Source organism: Symphalangus syndactylus, chromosome 6, assembly GCF_028878055.3.
Source record: "Symphalangus syndactylus isolate Jambi chromosome 6, NHGRI_mSymSyn1-v2.1_pri, whole genome shotgun sequence".
Classification (NCBI taxonomy): Eukaryota; Metazoa; Chordata; class Mammalia; order Primates; family Hylobatidae; genus Symphalangus; species Symphalangus syndactylus.
The window spans coordinates 73469587-73479397 of NC_072428.2; the positions used below are offsets into that span (position 1 = coordinate 73469587).

The 9811-nt window shown below is 38.5% G+C and overlaps 1 non-coding gene across 1 annotated transcript; it reads left to right on the plus strand.

Moving 5' to 3' along the window:
* Positions 1 to 1384: 1384 nt before the first annotated feature.
* Positions 1385 to 1455, plus strand: LOC129485564 (small nucleolar RNA SNORD56). The gene has a single exon (XR_008658704.1). It is a non-coding gene; the product is annotated as a small nucleolar RNA SNORD56 (small nucleolar RNA).
* Positions 1456 to 9811: the final 8356 nt, after the last annotated feature.

Below are 9811 nucleotides of genomic sequence, written 5' to 3' on the forward strand. Positions count from 1 at the left end.
TAAATGATTGAGATGATAGATATGCTAATTACCCTGATCCGATCACCATCTACATGTATTGAAACATCCCCATATAGCCATGAATATGTATAAACTTTGTCAATTTATAAAGTAAAAAAAAAAATCTTGAAGAATGCATTTGAAGAACTTGTACTCAAGAAATCAACTTATTTTAAGAACTTGAGTCTCCTGGGAATTTGTGTTTTCTAGACCAGTACTTCTCCAAATTAAAGCAAATTTAGGCTGGGCATGGTGGCTCATGCCTATAATCTCAGCACTTTGGAAGGCCGAGGCCGGCAGATCACTTGAGGTCAGGAGCTCGAGACCAGCTGACCCAATATTGTGAAACCCTGTCTCTACTAAAAATACAAAAATTAGCTGGGCGTGATAGCATGCGCCTGTAATCCCAGATATTTTGTAGGCTGAGGCAGGATAATTGCTTAAACTGGAGAGGTGGAAGTTGCAGTGAGCCAACATTGCACCACTACACTCCAGCCTGGGCAACAGAGCAAGACTCTGTCTCAAAAAAAAAAAAAAAAGCTAATTTATTTCACTTTGGTTTTGTGTCAAAATGTAGATTCTTTTAAAGTAAATCCAAAGAATTTAGATGTAGTTGAAGCTTGTAATCTGTTCTTAATTGTTTTAATAAAAATAAAATATTTAGATTTAGAGTAAATCTAAAGTGAGGCCTGAAGCTGCTCCCAGGTGATACTGATGCTGCTCATTTTTGCCCAAATTTTGAATCACAAGGTTCTAAATTAGTGGTTTGAAGTCCTACATGCGTAATCACTTGGGGAGCTCAATTAACACCCAGCAACAGACTAATTATTAATAAATCAGAAACTCCCACTGCCACCCAAGCTGAAGCACACTGGCACAATCTTGGCTCACTGCAAGCTCCACCTCCGGGGTTCATGCCATTCTCCTGCCTCAGCCTCCCGAGTACCTGGGACTACAGGTGCCCACCACCACGCCCAACTAATTTTTTTGTATTTTTAGTAGAGACGGGGGTTTCACCGTGTTAGCCAGGATGGTCTTGATCTCCTGACCTCGTGATCCGCCGGCCTCGGCCTCCCAAAGGGCTGGGATTACAGGCATGAGCCACTACGCCCGGCCAATCATTGGCATTTTTAAAGGTCCCAGGTGATTCTAATGTGAGGTCTTTACAGACATCTTGTAAGTTGAAAACTATAAAGTGTAAAATTGTCTTTGCCTCCCTTTTGGAAACCGCAAATGAATGTCAAAGTTGGAACAGAAGTAGAAAGCATACAAAAATGAACTTGACAATACCCATCTACAGATCCGTGATAGGCATTTGTGTACAACTTGACCTACTTGACTTTTAAGGTCAGTTTGCTCCTATTATTATTAAGAATAAGTTCTAGTACAATGATGGCAATATTTTTCATTGACAGCAGTTCACCCATTGAGTGTTGATACCATGGGTCTGAGTGAAGGCTGAGGGTGGAAGAAACACAGGGTGAGGGAGCGGGATAGTTTGCCCCTTCAAGGACTGACAGGAAATAACACAAAAGTGGGGGGGAGGTGGGAAGAATAAAGTCCGCCTTCTGAGTAAAGCAAAGCAAAGTGTTCTCAGCCAATCCAAGATTCACTGAGATTACTAAACAAGAGGGTACAGCAAGGGTTCAGGTCCCTTAGAAATGAAGGTAAATGATTCTGAATAGCTGAGATACTTGCTGAAAGCTAAGGGAATATGGGAGATAAGTGGTGGAAGGAAGTTATAAGTGACTTTATGATGAAATGCTGAAATAAAAATTTTATCTCGTGTGTCTCATTTCTTACTGCAACATGTATATATTCTTATAGCTTATCTTAAATTTCTTTTCTCTCTCCATATTACATATATATTTTTTTAATTTTATTTTTTTTTAAATGGAGATCGCATCTCCCTCTGTTGCCTAGGCTGGACTCAAACTCCTTGGCTCAAGCCTCGGCCTCCAAAGTAGCTGGGACTACAGGTATGAGCCACCATCTTGGCCAAATTTTTAGTTTTAAGAGACATGGTCTCATTTGTTGCCCAGGCCAGAGTGCAGTCAGATGATCATGACTCACTGCAGTCTCCAACTCCTGGGCTCAAGAAATCCTCCTGCCTCAGCCTCTCAAATAGCTGGAACTACAGGCGTGAGTCACTGAACCCAGCCTCCTATTGCATATAGAGGTAAACAGGATGTGAAAGTAGCAGTTAGCTTTACAGTTTTGTTCATAGAATGAGACAACTGAGATAGAATCATGACAGAACTACAAGAAGAATGAGCATCAACTAGAAAGCTAGATTTGCAGTTGGATGCAGTAACCACAAGAGTTTGGGTCAATTTTTTCCCATCATATAAAAGCAACTCTAAAAGTAATAGTTATCTTCATTTCTGAAGAAAAGTTTCTGATTCAATAGCTCTAGAATTGTCCTGAGACTGCACTTCTAACAAGTTGTCAGGTAATATTGACGCTGTTGTCTGGGGATTTCACTTTGCAAACCACTTCTCTAAATAATACTCTAATGCACTTTTTTCCTGTCTGCTTAGAGAAATGATGAGTGTAGTCTTGTTTGCTAAATGTGAAAATTACAAAACTACCACTGGGGATGTTTTTTTTGGAAGTTTATTGGAAGATTAACATGTACAGATATAGGGCAGGCAAAAAAAAAGAGACTATATAATTGTTTGCTGGTGTATTTTTGTCTGTACAGCATTTGAACACCCTTTCTATGTTTGTGGAATGTTCTGCTGTGTGATTATTCATGGTCTCAGAATCTATAAAGTCTAGACATCTGTCTTCCCTGCCCCTGGTAGAGCACAGGCACATGATCTCACTGTTCTATGGTGGTGGTGATCACGGGGATCGTCTCTAAAACAAGGGGTGCCATCCAGTGTCCCGCTGCCGCAGCCACACCAGCCTCATCAGATTGTTCCTCTGTCATCATTTTTGCCATAGTTCTGATTGACTGGCCATTTTAATCACTGCCCACTTTAAAAAAAAAGATTCTCTAATCTTGCCAGAGTTTCCATGAACTATATTTCTTTTCTGTTCAAGTTAGAGTAATGTATATTGCTTGCAAAATAGAAGCTAACAGAAACCAAAGCATAGGCCAAGAATGATACAGATTACAAGCAATACAGTTTACAATGGAGTCATTTTAATGATAAGCAAAATACTCTTTCACTTAGGTGAAATGTCACTTCCCAATGCTTACAGATCAAGTATCCAAAGCATGTTTTAAAGTGGAAGGTAAACAAGAATCACCTTCCTCTAAATTCTGAAATTCTGTACTCAAAGATGACTCTTAAATTTGGTTTCACCAAAACTGATCAAATGGGATAAAAGTATAAGATGCAGGAAAGCTGATTGTCTAGTAGGCTAGAGTCTCTCTTTCACTGTATTTTGCTGAGTGGGAGATGGGTTCTCCTCAGGCCAATAAATTGTAAAGACAGACTCTTCTCTAAGCAATATATAAAATGCAATGTTTTGATGTTGCAACACCACTTTTGTAGTACACCTGCTCACCATGCCAAAGATGACAACAGGTAGGACAAAAATAATAGTCCTAGGGACTCTGTATCCTTCACTGTTGACTAAAGTGAAATGCTTTTTAAATCATTTTGAAGAAAAATTTTTAACCGTGTTTTCATTTGACTATAGTTATCCTCTGATTATTGCACATTTAATACTCTGCTTTATATATTTAGCTTGAGGGGATTTTATCCCATTTCTCAATATGGCAGTAAAAAAGAATTCTATGAAATAGTCCAATAAAATGTGTATCGTATATATTTAAGGTGTGCAACATGGTGTTTTGATGTATGTATACATAATGAAATGGCCACAACAGTCCAGCAAATTAAACTATCTATGACCTACCATGATTACTGGTGTGAGTAAGCATGTGCGCGCGTGTGTGTGTGTGGTGAGAGCACCTAAAATCTACCCTCAACAAATTTTTATACGCAATGCAATGTTATCAACTACAGTCCTCATGCTGTACATTAGCTCTCTAGAGTAATTTATCCTATAAAAGTGCAGTTTTCTACCCCTTGACCTAATACTTTCCATTTCCTCCTCCTTCCTGCTCCTGAAAACCACCATTCTTCTCTCCATTTCTATGTGTTTGACTTGTTCTAAATTCCACATAAAAGTAAGCTCATGCGTATTTTCCTTTCTGTGTCTGGCTTATGTCACCTAGTATAATGTTTTCCAGATTCCGGGTCTTTTTTAGGAAAAGAGATTTTAAGGAGAAGTAAAACAAAAGTTTGTGTTGGTTAGAGACTTAGTTTTGTTGTGGACAGATGACTTGTGTGTGTTTTGGGACTTAGAATAGGTAGCCAGGTACAGTTTTGGTCTTGGAGAAGGCCAGAGACCATTCACTGAACCAGCTATTTTATATCTTCTTGGGCCCCACCATGATTCTCTGACTCTCTGCATCTTCTTTAATCTTTTTTACCTTTGTATTAGCCCATTTTCATGATGCCAATAAAGACATACCCAAGACTGGGAAGAAAAAGAGGTTTAATTGGACTTACACTTCCACGTGGCTAGGGAGGCCTCAGAATCCTGGAGGGAGGCAGAAGGCACTTCTTACATGGTGGCAGCAATAGAAAATGAGGAAGAAGCAAAAGTAGAAAGCTGTGATAAACCCATCGGATCTCATGAGACTTATTCACTATCACAAGAATAGCACAAGAAAGACCAGCCCCCATGATTCAGTTACCTCCTCAAGGGTCCCTTCCACAACAGCGGGAATCCTAGGAGATAGAATTCAAGTTGAGATTTGGATGGGGACACAGCCAAATCACATCATTCCACCCCTGGCCTCTCCAGATCTCAATTCTTGACTTCTGTGCAACTGCAGGCTCAACACCACATGGAAGCTGTCAAGGCTTGGGACTTCCACCCTCTGTAGCCACAGCCTGAGCTCTATGTTGTCCTCTTTCAGCCACAGCTGGAGTGGCTGGGATACAGGGCACCAAGTCCCTGGGCTGCACACAACACGGGGACCCTGGGCCCAGCCAATAAAAATCACGTTTTCCTCCTGAGCCTCTGGGCCTGTGATGGGAGAGACTGCTGGGAAGTTCTCTGACACTGCCTGGAGACATTTTCCCAGTGGTCTTGGGAATTAACATTTGGCTCCTTGCTACTTATGCAAATTTCTGTAGCTGACTTGAATTTGTCCTCTTAAAATGGGTTTTTCCTTTCTATCGCATTGTCAGGCTGCAAATTTTCTAACTTTTATGCTCTGCTTGCCTTATAAAACTGAATGTTTTTTTAATAACACTTACCTCTTGAATGCTTTGCTGCTTAGAAATTTCTTCCATCAAATACCCTAAATCGTGTCTCTCAAGTTTAAAGTTCCACAAATCTCTAGGGCAGGGGCAAAATGCCATCAGTCTCTTTAATAAAACATGACAAGAGTCTCCTTTGCTCCAGTTCCCAACCAGTTCCTCATCTCCATCTGAGACCACCTCAGCCTGGATTTAATTGTCCATATTGCTATCAGCATTTTGGACAAAGGCATTCAACAAGTCTCTAGGAAGTACTAAACTTTCCCACATCTTCCTGTATTCTTCTGAGCCCTCCAAACTGTTCCAGTCTCTGCCTGTTACCCAGTTCCAAAGTTAATTCCACGTTTTGGGGTATCTTTTCTGCAGCGCCCCACTCTACTGGAACTAGTTTACTGTATTAGTCCATTTACATGCTGCTGATAAAGACATACCTGAGACTGGAAAGAAAAGGAGGTTTAATTGGACTTACATGTGATTGGGGAGGTCTCAGAATCATGGCAGGAGGTGGAAAGCACTTCTTACATGGCAGCAGCAAGAGAAAATGAGGAGGAAGCAAAAGCGGAAACCCCGATAAACCCATCAGATCTCATGAGACTTACTATCATCAGAATAGCACGAGAAAGACTGGACTCCAGGATTCAATTACCTCCCCCTAGGTCCCTCCCACAACACGTGGGAATTCTGGGAGATACAATTCAAGTTGAGATTTGGGTGGGGACATGGTCAAACCATATCAACCTGTACAAACCAGAGAGTGCCATAACTTCATCACCAAAGGATCTGAAAAACTCCTTCACTCATTGATTAATAGCCTTGCTTGTCTGAGCCTAAGAAAAATAATTATGCTTGGAAGGTGGGATGGTAGTGAGCAGGGCTGGCAAATGTTTGGCAGCCTTTCTCAGAGTGGTCTGAGACTTAGCAGGAAGTGAATGCTCAGTCTCAAATACTAGCAATATAATTTAGGGAAGCATGAGGTTATGGATGTGGCTTGTAGAATAGGGATTATATTCCTCTTGTTATGAATTAGACTGTCCTTGGTCAGGTTAGCTGGTCAAGAAAAGTAACCAGTTAATAAAAATAATTCTCTTTTAAAATAACAAATGAATTTCAACTCACCACAATAAAAATATCAAATAATTTTAGTTTCTCCAATAGTTACCTCCAATTGTAAAATTGTTAAACACCCCCTTCTTGCTATTTTACTTTGGTAGGGATCTTTGAAAAATACTATAGAAGGCTGGGGCTTTCTTAGCCATTTGCCATATAACAAAGCCTCCTTTATCTATAGACATACGAATTTATGACACTTATCACTAGGAGGGCTTAGTGCCACAAGCCCTCCCTTTGGGTTTGTCTGTTTCTTTATGATACTGGTGATCTTTGTTGATTTTGTGGTTGCCTGGTCTCCATGTATTTGGCTTGAATGTATTTCCTTAGTGCCATTTTTATTTGAGGGGAGGTGAGATTCAAAAGCTAGATCATGTGAGTTTTTGGTAGCCACTCTACTGAGTCTAAATTTGGGGGAAATTGGGGTTGTTTTTAGTTTATATTTTTCTTTTTCCTCAGAGATCCTTGTTCTAATAAATTTTGTTTTTAAATTTAAAGACAGGGCTTTGGAAAATTTTAAGTTAAAACTTGATCTGACTGTTGCCTTAGGAAGGACATTCTATTGAGTCAAAGATGGTCTGCAAAGGTGGAGAAAGAGAACCCAATAAAAATGCTTTACATGAGAGACTATTGCAGCTAAGATTAGAATAATGCTGGTGAAGGCGGTAAGCAGCTAGATTCAAGACACACTTTGATTGCAGAGTCAATAGAACATACTAAAGAATTCTATGTGAGATGTGAAAGAAAATGAGGAGTGAAGTGCCAAAGAATGGGGCACACTCAAATTCTACAATGTAGCCATTAAAACCACTGGAGAAAGTGGGATAATATCTTGGTGGGGACAATGATGAAAAAAGGAAGCAAATTATATAATCAGATGGAGGTGACTTCAGAAGAGAATGCACAGGGAATAATGGTGACAAAGCGAAGATCTGTCCTTCCTCTCTGACCCCATGTGTCAATGGAGAGGCAAGAAAAGGAAATGTGCATTTAACTGCTGTTCATAAAAAAGTGGTATCAAGTGAAAATAGGTGTCAGACAAGAGGGGGTAGAAAAAGATATGTTAGAGAGAGGATTCGAAATATAAAAGCATTTATACACAATAAAATGATACTAAAGGGATACAGGGACCACAGCTGTAAATGAGGCTATAGGATGAGAGTTTGTAAAGGAATAGCACTGGAGGTACTCTAATTATGGCACTATTAGTTAAAACTATTATGGAAAATAGCTTGAAGGTGCATTTTAATGATGAGGGATGAGCAATGTTAAGTTGGAAAATCTTGTTTAAAGGCTCAGTTACACAACTTACCAGTGTCAAGGTTCCAACTAGAATGTTAGCATGATAGGAGGCATATCCTATGTTGATGAGAAGGTATGCATGGTCTATTTTACACATTAACCTGGTAGGTCTTTTGTAATTTCTACATTTATTGTTGAGTAGAGTAATTATGACATCAGAAGGAAATCAACCAATCATGGTTTCTGCTTTTCTTTTAAAATTTCTTCTCACTTTTATCAGTCTTTTACCTCTTCTCACTATCTAGACTTCTTTTGTCTCACCTCTCCTCTGTTATATAGGTTCTGGTATCTTGTTTGATGTACTAATTTTCTAACATTTTATTTTATGTTTGAAACTAATTTTTGACAATTTTGTAGCCCAGAATCTTAAAAATGCTTAACCACAGTGGTTCATGTCTGTAATCTCAGCGCTTTGAGAGGCCAAGTTGGGAGGATTGCTTAAGCCCAGGAGTTAGAGACCAGCTGAAGCAACATAGTGAGACCCTCTCCTATAACAGAGAAAAGAAACAAATACCTAACTGGAATATAATTCTTGTGCTGAATCACAGCTATCATAACATCAACCATTCACATTTTTGAAAATGAACATTGCTTTCTAGATGACCCCAACATCATGTGGGCCTATTCATTTCCCTAGTAATGCCACCTTGTGACATCACTAATGACATAATGTCTGTATCTATACAGTGAGCCTCACATATGCAGAATAAGGCAACATTTTCAAGCAAAACCTGAAATTTTGTGGCACAGCACCTGGTGAGACTGTGGGTTTGACAAATATCTCATCACTTTATCATCAAGTTAAACTCTATTCTTTTTTATTAAAGCTTAATAATTAAAGCTTAATTCTGCAAGTGAAATTTATATATACTGCTTTATTAGTACATATATGACACTTTGTTTTCAAACATTGCCATAGCCTGTTTGAAGGAACTTGAGCTTCAGAGTTACAAAATTGCCTCTGCTATGATGGAGAAGAGGAGGAAAATATGCTTAGATAAGAGCAATTTAACTTAAATGGAGGAAGTGGTGAGTTTTGTTATGTTACAGGCTCACTGAATCCTGAGCAGGTCAAATGTGTCAAATAGCTTCACTGAGAGACTGGTTTTCAATACTAAAAGTTTTTATATACCATTAGCTTTGATGGAGAAATTGAAAAGGATTGCCCTATGTCAACAGTGTTGCTTTGCTAAGTGTGCTTTGCAAAGTACAAGTATCTGCCAAGATGGTAACAATTAGGAATTACTTTTTGATAGCAGCCTTCTGTTACAAACTTAATTAACATAGAATTTTGAATGCTTGCAGTGTCTATATTGACAAAAGGACAAAGAGTTTTTGAGCCAGCTAACTGGGCTTTTTACAATGGATTTGAAGATTACAGATGCCGCCTACAGAGAAGACAGTCATATTTGAGGTAACATTGCTCATTCTTGGAACTCTTTACATTTAATTTTTTTATTCAATATTTGCCTTCTCATTGAATTATAGGCTTCATAAAAACAAGGATCATATTCTTGGAATTGTGCATAATGTGTGGCATGTTATAGCCTCTCAATAAATGTTGGTAGAATGAATAATCTAATTTTAATTTAGGAAGATTATTCAAACTGGCAAACTGTGTTAAATAATGCATTGATTTATTCTATTACTCAAACTTCAATTAGCAATAAAAAACACAAAATGAGCAGGAAAAAACAAATTTAATAAATAGCTTAGCAACTTTATTCATTAGTTTCTACCTTATCTTTCTTTAGTAAATCTATTCCTGGAGATAATTTTGATCTGAGGGCTATGTGGTCAACAGTGAATGGTCCAATGGGTAGCAAATAGAAAAAGCCAAGAGTCTAAAAATTGAAAAATTACACAATCAGTTCTCAAAATGTTTATATGTACAAAAATAACATTTGATATTGTTTGAGACCTTTATGTGTCACCTGTTAAACACTGGAGAGTTATTAAAATCCCAGTATAATTTCATAATGCAACACATAAAAATAATTCTGAGTGCTCTTGCAAAATATTTCTTAAGCCATATTTGAGGGGCTTAGTTACTTCACTGGATATTGAACCTTTTGAATAATTCTATTCTAATTCCATATCTATGGTGTTGT